This window comes from Ranitomeya imitator, chromosome 2 (assembly GCF_032444005.1).
Source record: "Ranitomeya imitator isolate aRanImi1 chromosome 2, aRanImi1.pri, whole genome shotgun sequence".
Taxonomy (NCBI): Eukaryota; Metazoa; Chordata; class Amphibia; order Anura; family Dendrobatidae; genus Ranitomeya; species Ranitomeya imitator.
In genome coordinates this window covers 38,641,913-38,657,892 of record NC_091283.1, presented here as the reverse complement: position 1 = coordinate 38,657,892, position 15,980 = coordinate 38,641,913, and the positions used below count along the sequence as shown (strand labels likewise).

The 15,980-nt window shown below is 44.9% G+C and overlaps 1 long non-coding RNA gene across 1 annotated transcript; it reads right to left on the bottom strand.

The window, feature by feature from the left end:
• Positions 1-4,135: 4,135 nt before the first annotated feature.
• On the bottom strand, positions 4,136-15,658 carry LOC138667153 (uncharacterized). The gene is made up of 3 exons (XR_011318619.1): positions 15,552-15,658; positions 13,893-13,915; positions 4,136-4,379 (listed from the first exon to the last, which is right to left on the bottom strand). It is a non-coding gene; the product is annotated as an uncharacterized lncRNA (long non-coding RNA).
• Between the last annotated feature and the right edge of the window lie 322 nt (positions 15,659-15,980).

The window sequence follows — 15,980 nt, the reverse complement described above, 5'->3', positions numbered from 1 at the left end:
GGGACATGGACAACGAGAATGGAACAGTTTGGTGTGTGATTTGCTGTGGAAGTGTCGACCCATTCACAACTCTAACAGTTACAGGTTTGGCGAGCATTACAAGTGGTACAGCGTGGCGCAGAGCAAAAGCAGAGGACATGAAATTTCCCTCTGCTCCTGAATCCACACAAAGCTCAACTGTTAGAGTGGATGAGTCAAACAGGATTGTCCCTTTAAAGGACAGCTTGGAGGAAAATGCCGCTGTGTCTAGTGAACCTCCCCCAATGGTTACTAGACGCGATCGTTTTCCCGACCGCCGTGGACATTTATTGGTGTAATGTCCTAGTTAGTGACAATTTTTACAAACCATGGGTACTCGAGCGGCCTGAGACTTAGGACCCGCTCGAGAAACCTCCATGACCTCATGGGAGTCGGACGCCAGAACGGGAGATTCAAGAGGTCTGGCGAAGGTGGGAGCCAGTCTAAACCTCTGCCTACACTGGGTCCGCTCTAACCTCCGCTCGTGAAAATGGAGGTCGATGCGGGTAGATAAAGAAATAAGCTCCTCCAGTGTGGCGGGTATCTCCCTTGTGGCCAAGGCGGGACGCCAGTCCCTTCCAGAACACCAGAATTAGAACTTTATCCGACCACTCTAACTCTGAGGCTAGAGTCCGGAACTGGACGGCAAACTGGCTGACCACGGACGAGCCCTGAGTAATTGTCAATAACTGGAGCGCGGTATCATGGGTAATACGGGGTCCCAAAAAGACCTGCTTCAGAGCATCCAGAAAGAGAGGAGCACTCTGTACCACACGATCATCAAGCTCCCAAAGTGGCGTTGCCCACTCCAACGCCCTGCCCGACAAGACAGATAAAATAAATCCCACTCTCGCCCGTTCCGTAGGGAAACGCACCGCCAGGAGCTCGAGGTGTATGGAGCACTAGCTCACGAATCCGCGACATTGTTTACTGTCACCAGCAAACTTGTCAGGAAGCGGGAGATGGGATATAGTCGGAGCAGGGGTGGCAGCGGACAAACTGGCTGCGGCTACATTTGCAGCCTGAACAGCGACAGCAGTGACATCCACAGCTGAGGTTGAACGCTCTAGAGCCACCAACCTTCCCCCCAGCTGCTGGATGTACCGCTGTAAACGCTGATCGTCCGCCATTTACTAGCCAGACCCTGGCGCTAGTGTTCTGTTAGAACTGGTGGAACGCACCAAGTATAAGGTGAAATAATACTGGTGCGTTCGCAGTCTGGGGTCCACTGTGCAGGTGAAAACCTGCTGCTAGTAAATGGCAGCGCAATATGGCAGTGGAAGCGAACCTTGTAAAGCCCCAGGTCCGCAATACCGCACTAATGAGTGCAAGCAAGGAGTCAGCGAACTCAATCCCAAGACTCAGGGTTGAAGTCCGTTCAGACTACTTGTGCACAACACCGCAACTGGGTGTGTTAGGTAACTGTTTGATATAGTTAGAGCACCGAAGTGCGAACTGTGCCGTGCTGGCAGACACCACTAAGCACCCTGACGTGGGTTTGGAAGCGCACTACTGGCGCATGGCGCTGCACTGGCGGTCACAGCAATAGACGCTGATTCGTGTGTAACACGTTGAGAGGTTAGTCGGGCGCTAGATTGCAGCCATACACCTTATGCGAACAGTCATACAATAGGGTAGGGGTATTTAATGAACGACTTGCACTCACAACAAACACACGTATACAATTGTACACTAGCGCTTGGCCGTGTGGTCATGCGAAGCTTATATAGCTGCAGCACGTTCAGGACCTTCCAATAAAGGACCAATGGGAACTGCTGCAGCATCTGAGCATGTGACTGTCAATCTCCAACGGGAGATCTCACCCTGGGCATGCTCAGAAGAGAAAGAGCAGGACTTAGTCCCAAAAGCGTCCGCTTGCTGCTGCCCAGCACTGGCTTTAATGGCAAAAGCTGGAAAAGCAACAGCAAGCCTAAGCACAGAGTGAGACTGAGCCAGACGCAAGGACCGACGTCTCCGCTGAACAGGCTCCACTGCGGCAGGAGAAGAATGGGAGACTGTAGCAGAAACGGCCCGAGATTCCCCCTGTGCAGAAGCGGGAACTCGACCCCTAACAGGTAGTTTGTTGTTGCATTCAGTAGGAAGTGCCATTTTTCATTATTGAGGACTTTTGAGTTTATTAAATTTCTAACTGAAAGTATTTGTTATTATTATTACACTAACTACATATTGCGATAGGATCTTGGAGATGGGAATAACCCTTTAAGGATGCTTTAACCCCTTAGTGACCACCAATATGACTTATAACTGACCTGTGTGATATAAGAGCCTAGCAGCTATTAGCCGTACACTATAGCTGACAACTTGATGCATCACCCACGATCAGTGTTGGTACTGACCATGGCCATTTAACCTCTTAAATACTGCTGTCAATAATGACTACAGCATCTAGATGGTTAGCAGAATGTGGGGGCTTCCTCTTTAACCCAATCGGCACCCTGAGATCTTGATTGTGTGGTTTGTGTGGTCCTTATGTTTGCCATGGCAATTCACGGCCAAATAGCGGCCTTAGAGTCTGCTGGCTGTTGTAACCTGTACAGAAGTTACAGACATTTAGGTGGTAAAAATAATTTTTTTCATTCTGGTCATGTCACTTTGCATTAACTCCTGAAAAGCACCAGAAGGGCTAATAAACTACCTGAAAGCAATTTTGAATACATTGATGAGTAGTGTTGATCACCGGGAACGCAAGTTTAATTATAAGATGAATTTGAAACTAAGTATAAATAGAAAGAAAGGAAGAATCCCGGGTAATGTGGTAGGACCCCCATGGGATTATTAGACTCCCAGGCTAGTCCTTATTTTCTCCTCAGGACAGTTTTGACGAGAGATTTTCCCACCAAAAATCTCTAGGCTCCCAATTGGTTGCTAGGTAGACTAGATTAGGGTAGTGCCTGCAGGTGATTGGTCATTGTTTGACCTATGATATGGTGCTAGAATGAAAAGCTTAGTTTGGGTAGCAACAGTCAGTGATTGGGTCTTTGTTTAGACCTATGATGCTGCTTTTGCAGGGGGCGGACTGGCCTGTCTGCCTCGGTAACAGTGAGTCATTGGATTACACAAATCCCATGTGACCCACTGTTAGGGTACCGTCACACTATAACATTTCGATCGCTACGACGGTACGATTTGTGACGTTCCAGCGATATCGTTACGATATCGCTGTGTCTGACACGCAGCAGCAATCAGGGATCGTTTAGAACTTTCTTTCATCGCTGGATCTCCCGCTGTCATCGCTAGATCGGTGTGTGTGACACCGATCTAGCGATCTAGCGATGCGATCCAGCGATGCGTTCGCTTGTAACCAGGGTAAACATCGGGTAACTAAGCGCAGGACCGCGCTTAGTTACCCGATGTTTACCCTGGTTACAAGCGTTAAACTAAAAAAAAACAAACAGCACATACTTACATTCCGGTGTCCGTCAGGTCCCTTGCCGTCTGCTTCCCGCACTGTGACTGCCGGCCGTAAAGTGAAAGCAGAGCACAGCGGCTGTGCTTTCACTTTCACTTTACGGCCGGCAGTCACTGAGTGCGGGAAGCAGACTGCAAGGGACCTGACGGACACCGGAATGTAAGTATGTGCTGTTTGTTTTTTTTTAGTTTAACGCTTGTAACCAGGGTAAACATCGGGTAACTAAGCGCGGTCCTGCGCTTAGTTACCCGATGTTTACCCTGGTTACCCAGGGACCTCGGCATCGTTGGTCGCTGGAGAGCTGTCTGTGTGACAGCTCCCCAGCGACCACACTACGATTTACCTACGATCATGGCCAGGTCATATCGCTGGTCATGATCGTAGGTAAATCGTATAGTGTGACGGTACCCTTACTGTATAAGAAGGTGTCCTGAGGAGAGGGGTTATGTCAGATTACCTGTTTTGATGGCTGGATTCTTACCACCATCTCTATCTCCCTTATGTTTCTTTGTTTTTACGGTACAGCAGTCACCTTGTTTGAGTGGACAGTGAATGATTTATCAGATGGTCAGCTCAGGACTGTGGCTGAACCTTTTTGAGTTTTCGTGATAACATTTTGGTAAAATTTCTAATGAAGGTATGGTGTTTTCTATACAATCTATGAGTCTCAGTCATAGTCTACAGCAATACAGTTTAATATCTGTGCTTCCATATCTATCACAAATGTTGGTCCACATGGTCGTTTAGGAAGGCCGAGGCTCAACAATGTAGCCTACAGTAAGCAGCTATAGAGGATTTCTTCTCACTCCCGAGGCTTTATAGCTGCATATGTGGTTGTCTCCTCTGTTCCCTTCTTCCTAGGTTGTTGATTGAGTCGAGTTGTAGAGACTTCAGCGTAGAAAATTTCTTGAGTTTCCACCTCTTCCTTTTGCTGTTCATTCAGAGAACGGATCATGTCACAATAAGAATATAACTCAAAGCCGTCACTATCAAAATATGTGACCCGGAAAGTGGCCCTAGTTTGCATTATAAATACCCCTTCTGTACAGAACCAGGGGGACTGAAAAGGTGATAAAATCTGCTCAGAGCAATTGTCACATCCCCACACTGCACACTGGCAGTCCCATGTCAACTAGTCTATTCTCTGCTTCTTTCAATAGAACAATAATAGAAGCAGAAAATGTTGCTAGCTGGCATGTGACTGCTAGCATAAAAGTCACATTATTGTGGTCAGCGACTACAGTTTGAGCAGGCAAAAGAGGGGAATCTTGACAGTTGGTATATTGCACTCCGTCAGAACTCAGAAATCTGCAAATACATGGAGTGAATGCAGAAATGTATTCACAGGCTGGAAAACCCTTTTAAGTAAAGGAACTGAATTCCAGGAGCAGACCACAGAGCTGTGGTCATTAATATCTGATCAGTTGTGTTAGAGAAGTTGGACCATCAAACAATCCATAAATCCTATTCTCTATGGATGAGCCATTAATATTGGATTGGGAATTAACATTAATATCAGGAATTAACATCCATCTCCTCTCCTCACACTGGTACAATCTCTGCTTGCTGTCATCTGCTGCCCATCATCCTGCAACAATTCCTTTAATGGTACAATTTTGGCTTGCTGTCATCTGCTGCCTATCATCCTGCAACATTTCCTTTAATGGTATATAACAGTGCCTGCTGAATGTTTGCTAAATTCATTTGTTGCATTGTATTCAATACTTACTTATTGTACATCCATGTTGGTGTCACGAGATACTATCTGGTGCAAGGTGTTACAGCATATCATGGGCGGACATACCGCCGGTTCAACCTGTGCAACTGCACCGGGGCCCAGAGCCGGAGGGGGCCCCTGAAGGACCGAGAAAGCAGGGCGGTGAATGACAGCCGGCGGCAGGATTACTGATAACAGGAGAAGCAGGGGGCCCGCTCTGCTGCACACATGATATGACGGTCAAAAGGGGCCCCCTGCCTGACCTCTCCTGTTAGCAGACATTACGCTGCTGTCCGGCTGTCACTGGTGCAGTGTGGTGAGGGGCGGCAGACCCTGGAAGAGGAGTGAGGGAGTCACTGAAGATGCGTCTCTGACTCGCTGCTGTGCAGGTACACATTCTTCCCAGAGCCCCAGTGACAGTGATCGGCAGGACTGGGATAGTGGATACACATGAAAATAGGGGGAGGGGAGGAGGAATTACTACTCTAGGTAGGAGATAGGAGAAGGCCTGGCCCGCCAGGAGTCTGCAGGGATGAGAGCTGACAGTCTGGACAGGCTCCATGTCTCCCCTGCTCATTTCCCCTGGGCCTGACCAGCTCCCTGCAACTGCACTCTCTGTAGGTACTGTACATATTCCATGTGATGGATGTTGATCTATCTAGTGTGTGTGTGTGTGTGTGTGTGTATACTGCTATGTGTATATATATTGCCAGTGTGTGTGTGTGTGTATATATAGCTAGTGTGTGTGTGTACTGCTGTGTGTATATATATTGCTAGTGTGTGTGTGTATCCTGCTGTGTGTGTATATATATATAGCTGGTGTGTGTGCGTGTGTGTGTGTATATATATATATATATATATATATATAGGACTAGTATGTGTGTATACTGCTGTGTGTGTATATATAGGGCTAGTATATGTGTGTGTATACTGCTGTGTGTGTATACTGCTAGTGTGTATACTGCTGTGTGTGTATATATAGGGCTAGTGTGTATACTGCTGTGTGTGTGTACATATAGGGCTAGTATGTGTGTGTATATATAGGGCTAGTATATGTGTGTATACTGCTGTGTGTGTATACTGCTGTGTGTGTATATATATAGGGCTAGTATATGTGTGTATACTGCTGTGTGTCTATACTGCTGTGTGTGTGTATATATAGGGCTAGTATGTGTGTGTATACTGCTGTGTGTGTGTGTGTATGTATATATATAGGGCTAGTATATGTGTGTATACTGCTGTGTGTGTGTACATATAGGGCTAGTATGTGTGTGTATATATAGGGCTAGTATATCTGTGTATACTGCTGTGTGTGTATACTGCTGTGTGTGTATATATATATAGGGCTAGTATGTGTGTGTATACTGCTGTGTGTGTGTATATACAGGTCCTTCTCAAAAAATTAGCATATAGTGTTAAATTTCATTATTTACCATAATGTAATGATTACAATTAAACTTTCATATATTATAGATTCATTATCCACCAACTGAAATTTGTCAGGTCTTTTATTGTTTTAACACTGATGATTTTAGCATACAACTCCTGATAACCCAAAAAACCTGTCTCAATAAATTAGCATATCAAGAAAAGGTTCTCTAAACGACCTATTACCCTAATCTTCTGAATCAACTAATTAACTCTAAACACATGCAAAAGATACCTGAGGCTTTTATAAACTCCCTGCCTGGTTCATTACTCAAAATCCCCATCATGGGTAAGACTAGCGACCTGACAGATGTCAAGAAGGCCATCATTGACACCCTCAAGCAAGAGGGTAAGACCCAGAAAGAAATTTCTCAACAAATAGGCTGTTCCCAGAGTGCTGTATCAAGGCACCTCAATGGTAAGTCTGTTGGAAGGAAACAATGTGGCAGAAAACGCTGTACAACGAGAAGAGGAGACCGGACCCTGAGGAAGATTGTGGAGAAGGACCGATTCCAGACCTTGGGGAACCTGAGGAAGCAGTGGACTGAGTCTGGTGTGGAAACATCCAGAGCCACCGTGCACAGGCGTGTGCAGGAAATGGGCTACAGGTGCCGCATTCCCCAGGTAAAGCCACTTTTGAACCATAAACAGCGGCAGAGGCGCCTGACCTGGGCTACAGAGAAGCAGCACTGGACTGTTGCTAAGTGGTCCCAAGTACTTTTTTCTGATGAAAGCAAATTTTGCATGTCATTCGGAAATCAAGGTGCCAGAGTCTGGAGGAAGACTGGGGAGAAGGAAATGCCAAAATGCCTGAAGTCCAGTGTCAAGTACCCACAGTCAGTGATGGTGTAGGGTGCCATGTCAGCTGCTGGTGTTGGTCCACTGTGTTTCATCAAGGGCAGGGTCAATGCAGCTAGCTATCAGGAGATTTTGGAGCACTTCATGCTTCCATCGGCTGAAATGCTTTATGGAGATGAAGATTTCATTTTTCAGCACGACCTGGCACCTGCTCACAGTGCCAAAACCACTGGTAAATGGTTTACTGACCATGGTATTACTGTGCTCAATTGGCCTGCCAACTCTCCTGACCTGAACCCCATAGAGAATCTGTGGGATATTGTGAAGAGAAAGTTGAGAGACGCAAGACCCAACACTCTGGATGAGCTTAAGGCCGCTATTGAAGCATCCTGGGCCTCCATAACATCTCAGCAGTGTCACAGGCTGATTGCCTCCATGCCACGCCGCATTGAAGCAGTCATTTCTGCCAAAGGATTCCCGACCAAGTATTGAGTGCATAACTGAACATTATTATTTGATGGTTTTTTTGTTTGTTATTAAAAAACACTTTTATTTGATTGGATGGGTGAAATATGCTAATTTATTGAGACAGGTTTTTTGGGTTATCAGGAGTTGTATGCCAAAATCATCAGTATTAAAACAATAAAAGACCTGACAAATTTCAGTTGGTGGATAATGAATCTATAATATATGAAAGTTTAATTGTAATCATTACATTATGGTAAATAATGAAATTTAACACTATATGCTAATTTTTTGAGAAGGACCTGTATATAGGGCTAGTATATGTGTGTATACTGCTGTGTGTGTATACTGCTGTGTGTGTATATATATATAGGGCTAGTATGTGTGTGTATACTGCTGTGTGTGTATACTGCTGTGTGTGTGTGTGTATATATATAGGGCTAGTATATGTGTGTATACTGCTGTGTGTGTATACTGCTGTGTGTGTGTATATATATAGGGCTAGTGTATGTGTGTATACTGCTGTGTGTGTATACTGCTGTGTGTGTGTATATATATATAGGGCTAGTATATGTGTGTATACTGCTGTGTGTGTATACTGCTGTGTGTGTATATATAGGGCTAGTATGTGTGTGTATACTGCTGTGTGTGTGTGTGTGTGTATATATAGGGCTAGTATGTGTCTGTATACTGCTGTGTGTGTATATATAGGGCTAGTATGTGTGTGTATACTGCTGTGTATACACATATGTTATTATCGGTATTTTATATACAGTGTACATGCATGAGGGGGGCCCCGAATGTATTTCCTGCACAGGGGCCCATTGCTGCTTGTGTCCGCCCCTGCAGCATATGGTTGTAGCCAGGCTCAGCGCCTTTGATCATGTAACCTCCCCTGGTGTGTTGGCCAATTACTAATTTATCCCAAATAAGGTACCACAATCCCTGGCATCTGATCCTCTACTTAGTCCTATAAATTTAGTAGCATTCTAGGGGGGCACGCGTGCGGGTGAGGCACGCATCTCCCGACAGCAAAGTATCATGGCAGCTAAGTATTGTGAAGTGCCATTATTTCAATGGCAGATAGTCACGGCAGGAGTCAGGACTCCACTCTATGTATCTGTCTCTTTTGGGTATGTCTGCTGAATAAGCACTTCTTATTACTTGGATCTAGCTTTTGTATTAACCCATCTAACTCCTTCACCATGTTTAAATACGCCCTTACAGTGTTTGCTCCACTAATCCTCTCTCTCCTTTGCTATCCACAAACCCCAGCACCCTCTAACCAAATAATCATCTCCCTTTCCCTCTTACTTACCCACCTGTCCTCTGCTGAGCTTCTTCTCAACCTCAAATCTGTCCTAATAAAACATAAAACAAGCCAGCCACTCTCCCTCTCCCAACTGCTCTCCCATTCTCTGCTTCTGCTTCTCCTCACTGCTGACGACATATCTCCCAACCCTGGACCCCCACAGCTCATACCTCCCATTACTACCCCCTCCTACTGCTCACTATCTAATATCAACTACCGCAATCTTTCCATCTTAAAACCCGCACCCCTGACGCCCACCCCCCTACTCCGTCTCTCTGGAGCACTTTGGAATGCCCCTTCAATCTGCAATAAGCTTCATATGATTTATGACCTTTTTTCTCTCTCACAAGCTTGCCTTCCACGGCCTCACAGAAACATGGCTAACACCCTCTGACACCACCTCCCCTGCTGCGCTGTGCTACGGCAGCCTTCACTTCATCCACACCCCTCGCCCCGGCAACAGACATGGTGGAGGAGTGGGTCTTCTCCTTTCTTCAAACTGCACCTTTAACCCAATCCCACCTCTACCCTCCTTTATCCTCCCCTCTTTTGAAGTCAACTCTGTCTGCATCTACTCTCCCTCCAACCTCCAAGTTGCCGTCATATACTGACCTCCGGGCCCGGCCACTGCCTTTATTGACCAATTCTCCACCTGGCTTCTTTACTTTCTCTCTGCTGACATTCCCATCATCATCATGGGTTACTTCAACATCTCCACTGATACCCTTCAGTCAACAGCCTCCAAACTTCTGTCCCTTACTTCATCTTTTGGACTTACTCAGTGGTCCTCCGCAGCCACCCACACAGACAGACATACACTAGACCTGGTCTTCACCTGTCTCTGCTCTCTATCTAACTTCACCACCTCCCCTCTCCCTCTATCCGACCACCATCTGCTCACCTTCCCATCCCTGTCCTCCTCACCGGTCACCCATGTCCAGGAACATGCACACCCCCGCAGAAACCTTGCACACCTAGATGCCCACACACTCTCTGAGTCTATCCTACCACTGGCATCCATATTCTCACTACACAACACAGACAGTGCCGCTGCTTTCTACAATGCCACTCTTGCATCAGCTATTGACACGGTTGCCCCTGTCGTTCATGGCAGAGTGCGACATATCAATAGACAACCCTTGCACAATAAAACCACTAAAAATCACTGGCAAGTGTCCAGGGTTGCCGAGCGGCATTGGAAGAAAACACATTCGCAAGACAACTTCACTGCATTCAAGCAGGCAACACTCGCTTTTAAATCTGCTCTCACCTCTGCTAAACAGGCCTACTTCACAACCCTCGTATCTTCCTTATCCTACAACCCCAAACAGTTATTCAAAACCTTTAACTCCCTCATCAGCCCCCCACTGCCCCCTCCAACCTCCCTCATCTCTGCTGAGGACTTTGCTACACACTTTAAAAATAAGATCGACCAAACAAGGCAAGTCTTCATTGTTCAACCACCACAACCCCTTTGTACACCAGACCAATGCCCAAACCCCATAACCTCCCTCTCAAACATCACTTAAGAGGGTCTTAACTGTCTCCTCTCCAAATCACACCTCACCACCTGTGCACTCGACCCCATCCCACCTCCTTCCCAACCTCACCACCACACTTATCCCATCCTTAAGTCACCTCTTCAACCTATCACTAACTTCTGGCACCTTCCCTTCTGCTTTCAAACATGCCACAATCACGCCTATCCTTAAAAAGCCAACCCTTGATCCAACTGCTATGTCCAGCTTTCGCCCAATATCGCTGCTCCCATTCGCTTCCAAACTCCTGGGGACAGCACGCGTACACTGAACTTTCCTCCCATCTTTTATTTAACTTGCCCTTTGACAATCTACAATCTGGTTTCTGCCTCCATCACTCAACTGAGACAGCCCTGACCAAAATTACTAACAACCTACTTACAGCCAAAGCTAACAGACAATACTCTGTACTCCTCCTTAAACAAAGGAAGAGAGAACAAAAAAAATGAACTAATGCCCAAACAGTAATGCAAATAATTTTATTTATAAATAAATACACTAAATGATAGGGGGGAAAGAAAACCAAAAAGAGGCACAATACCAGGAAGACGGAGCAATAAACAGTACTGCTATGATAAAATAATGACGTGGTACAAAATGGAAAAATAAACATATGTATATATATATGTGACACCACAGAACTGAAAAGCTATAAATACACACAAAATATAAAATTAAATAGATGCACAAGAAAAAAGAAGTGCAATACATGGCGGTACACTTAAAAAAGGCCAAAGATACTCAATGGGCTAAAGTGCACACAGAAATATACCAAATGCCATAAAATGTGTGTATATATGGATACACCAGTATAAGGTGCAACCAGTGCAAAAAAAGTTAGGCCAAAATATGAATAAATAAAATGCAAATGTGCGGCCAATAATTACACTGATAAAAGAGATGTGAATGCAGGTGCCTTCTACCTAGATCCGGGCGTATGTCACGACATTACAAATGGTAGATCATACATAACTTAATATCTTATGGTAGTGAGCCTGGAGCAGGTGTTACCTGGGATGCTACCGTCTCCTTGATGTGCCACTCCCGACGCGCGTTTCGGCGTCAGCCTTCGTCAGGGGGTGCTTTCAAACATGCCACAATCACGCCTATCCTTAAAAAGCCAACCCTTGATCCAACTGCTATGTCCAGCTTTCGCCCAATATCGCTGCTCCCATTCGCTTCCAAACTCCTGGGGACAGCACGCGTACACTGAACTTTCCTCCCACCTTTCATTTAACTTGCCCTTTGGCAATCTACAATCTGGTTTCTGCCTCCATCACTCAACTGAGACAGCCCTGACCAAAATTACTAACAACCTACTTACAGCCAAAGCTAACAGACAATACTCTGTACTCCTCCTTCTAGACCTGTCCTCTGCTTTTGACACAGTTGACCACTGCCTCCTACCACCGATCCTCTCCTCCTTTGGCATCAAAGACCTCGTCCTATCCTCGATCTCCTCATACCTTTCCAACCACACATTCAGCGTCTCCCACTCCCACACTACCTCTTCATCCCACCCTCTCTCTGTTGGAGTCCCCCAAGGCTCTGTTTTAGGACCCTTACTCTTCTCAATCTATACACTTGGCCTGGGACAACTCATAAAGTCCCATGGAATCCAGTACCACCTTTATGCTGATGACACTCAGATCTACCTTTCTGGCCCAGATATCACCGCTCTGCTGTCCAGAATCCCGGAGTGTCTATCGTCTATCAGCCATATCCTCCTTCTTCACCTCTCGCTTCCTCAAACTCAATGTGGACAAATCTGAACTCATCATCTTTCCTCCATCTAATAGATCTTCCTTACCTTACCTACCAATTGCAATTAACGACATCATGCTTTCCCCCGTACCGGAAGTCCGCTGCCTCGAAGTAATCCTTGACTCTGCCCTGTCCTTCAAACCTCACATCCAAGCACTTTCCACCTCCTGTCGCCTCCAGTTCAAAAATATCTCCAGAATCTGTCCTTTCCTCAACCATCAATCTACTAAAATGCTTGTGCATGCCGTCATCATCTCCTGCCTTGTCTACTGCAACATCCTTTTCTGCAGCCTCCCTGCTTACACCATTGCATCTCTCCAGTCCATCCTTAACTCTGCTGCCCGACTAATTCATCTCTCTCCTCGCTTCTCCTCCGCTTCCCCCCTCTGAAAATCTCTTCTCAGGCTCCCATTCCCTCAGCATATCCAGTTCAAATTACTAATACTGACCTACAAAGCCATCCATATATATATATATATCTGGTCCTCCCAAGACCTCCTTCTCTCCTCCACACTTATTCCCTCCTCAACCAACTGCCTTGAAGACTTCTCCTGAATATCCCCCATCCTCTGGAATTCTTTGCCCCAACACGTCCGACTATCAACCACATTCGGATCCTTCAGACGAAACCTGAAAACCCACCTCTTTAGGAAAGCCTACAGCCTGTACTGACCCCGCTGCCTCCTCACCACTACCGAAGCTACCGCCTCACCAACACCGGAACTCCTGCAACCCTCAACCTATTGTCTCCATCCCCACCATTCTGTAGAATGTAAGCCCGCAAGGGCAGGGTCCTCGCCCCTCTGTATCAGTCTGCAATTGTTAGTTTGCTTACTGTAAATGATATCTGTAATTTGTATGTAACCCCTTCTCATGTACAGTACCATGAAATCAATGGTGCTATATAAATAAATAATAATAATAATTAATATGAAAATCCCATAAAACCCATTTCAGCTTAGCCAAAACTATTTTTCAAAGGTTATTCTGGTGCCACTCATTTCCACATCAGGATAGCATTGCCTCTATAGAAGCCAATGAGACATGTGCACGATTGGTAGGTGTTATCCACCTATGCGAGTCATCATGCACACAAAAATTGCATACACATGGGGTCCAGGCACATATCTGTATACACAATATCATCGGTGTCGTTCACGTCCTGATGCAGAAGTGAGCAGAATAACCCTTTAGGAAATGTAAGATAATAGTTGAGGGTCTCCCTATAAGCCAGGGTAGAAACTTGATACATATAGTATTTCTGCCACTAATGGACCTGAAATATAAGTGCATGACAAAGATAATCAGAGCTATGTAAAGTGTCTACTCCTTTTTGATGGCACCACACGGTAATTAGAAACTTGCTGCCAAGTTCCTTACACATGTACAGTATGGCTGATTGAGGAGATCCTATTTACTCACTTTGATTTTTTGCCCCGAGTGCCCTAAAAATAAAAAAAAAATACAAAAAAGTATTATTATTTTATTATAATGTCTAATATTATTATACAGTTGAAGAGCGATATCAGTGGTTTCACACGAGGATAATGTGGTTCGTAAATTGTCTGTTCTGCCGGACATGGTCACAGAGGTCAAGTGATAAATGCACAAATATTCATTAAAAAAAAGTATCTTTAAAGGGGTTGTCCAACTAGTCAAAATAAAAAAAAGATTTTCAGAGTGGCAAAATCATGAAAGAACTTTAGTGATGACTGAGGATGCTCGGATGTGAACCGAATATTGCTGGGGCTCAAACAATATGTTCAAGCGTTCAAGCCCCCCACAGCTGTCAGACAGCCGCGTGGACTCGAACATATTATTCCAGCCCCCGCAAAACCCAGATCAGACCAGAGCATGCTGGGATAACACTATATCCGAGAACGCTTAGTCAACAGTAGAAAGAAGTAATACCCACCTTATTGATGCCCCAAAACTCCTGTTATGGTCCTTACTGGTTTCTGTATTGCCTGTGCCATTTGGACAGACCTGTAACCGCTGCAGCCAGTGTTGGACTACAGTGCTTAAGTCACATGTCTTTCCACACAGAGCAAGAAGTACAAAGCTTTCTGCACCAAAATAGTAAAATAGTGATAGGGTGATTAGAGATCAGTAAGGTGAATATTACTTCTATTACTATTTTACACCATTTTGAGCATTTTTTCTGCGGCCAGACATTGTTTGATCATATCATTGTAGTCACACACTTCACTTTCTTGAACTTTTCTTTAATTGTAGCTACCAAGAAAATGCTCACAAACTGAAATGTACAAAATACCTCTCCTCACTAAGGGAAAGGGAAGAGAAAGGGACAAAACTGTCTATAAAGTGCCTCCTATAGGCGGCTTACCTGTACAGTTAGAGATATCAAATATACTAGGAAACCAGTGCTTAGCAATGGACACTACAAGGGCACCTCACATGTACTGATGGGGGTCAACAAGTCCCAGAATATCAACAGATGGGTGAGAACCCAATTTGTGTTGAAAGCTTTGTAAAAGGTTGGACATCAACTGTCTGTGGAGAAGTAAAATATTTAGAATTGAAAGTCCTCAGTAGTTGATACCTTTTTGGAGAAGTAGTATTCTTCCTTCCAAGTGGCTTAGGAATCCACCTGAAAATGTGCTTAAAAATGCGAAAAATATTTTTTAAAATATGTGCTGCAATGCCAAAGCAACATTGCTGTGCATACTTTAAGTCTTTTTGAGTTTCTTCAACCACCTCAAGGTTGGAAAGTAGTGAAGCAGCTATAAGAAGCGATCTGTCCATTTTTCGGACGACTTCTGTTTGTATATGAAATAAAAAAAATGTTAAAGAAGATGCTTTAGAAACAACATCGCCAAGGCTTTCCGGAACCGTCTTCTTCTACCAAAACTCAGCCGGTAGGCCAGCACCTAAAAGGCACTGTGTGCCCATATCCTTACTCTAATGGCTCACTATGTCCGCAAGGAGAATGCCTTCCTTCTAAGATTCACACTATGAGACTCTTCCATGAAAGGAGTAGTGTGCAGAAGACCACAACTGGTAGTAACTGAAGTCATACAAATCTAGTGATGCTGGACCTGCCGAATGAAAGCAACATACCTGAGAACCGGCATGTAATAAGCACAATAAGGAGAATAATTATAATGCATGTCTGCAGCCCAATGATGACGTAAATGGTGAAACAAGTTTGATTTTCATCAGTATCTAAAAAAGAAGTTGGTTAAAATTAGAATATAGAACAGCTCTGAAAAAAAATCCTGAAGGATTGTATTTATTTACAAAGTATTCTTCTTAGTTTTGTATGCTCAAGCAGCCCTATTATCTTCAGGACAATGAGGTTCAAATGTTCTTGAACGTTGGTTTGACTAAGCATCCTGAGTCATGCAGGACATTGACTAGTAAGTCAACTTCTTCCAATAGGTGTTACTAGAGAGCCCATAAACTTCCTCCCAGAGGAAAGCTTATTTGCAAACTCTTTTTCCCAGGAAGCATTGCCTATCCTGTAAGTCTCACTACTCCTTCTGGTGG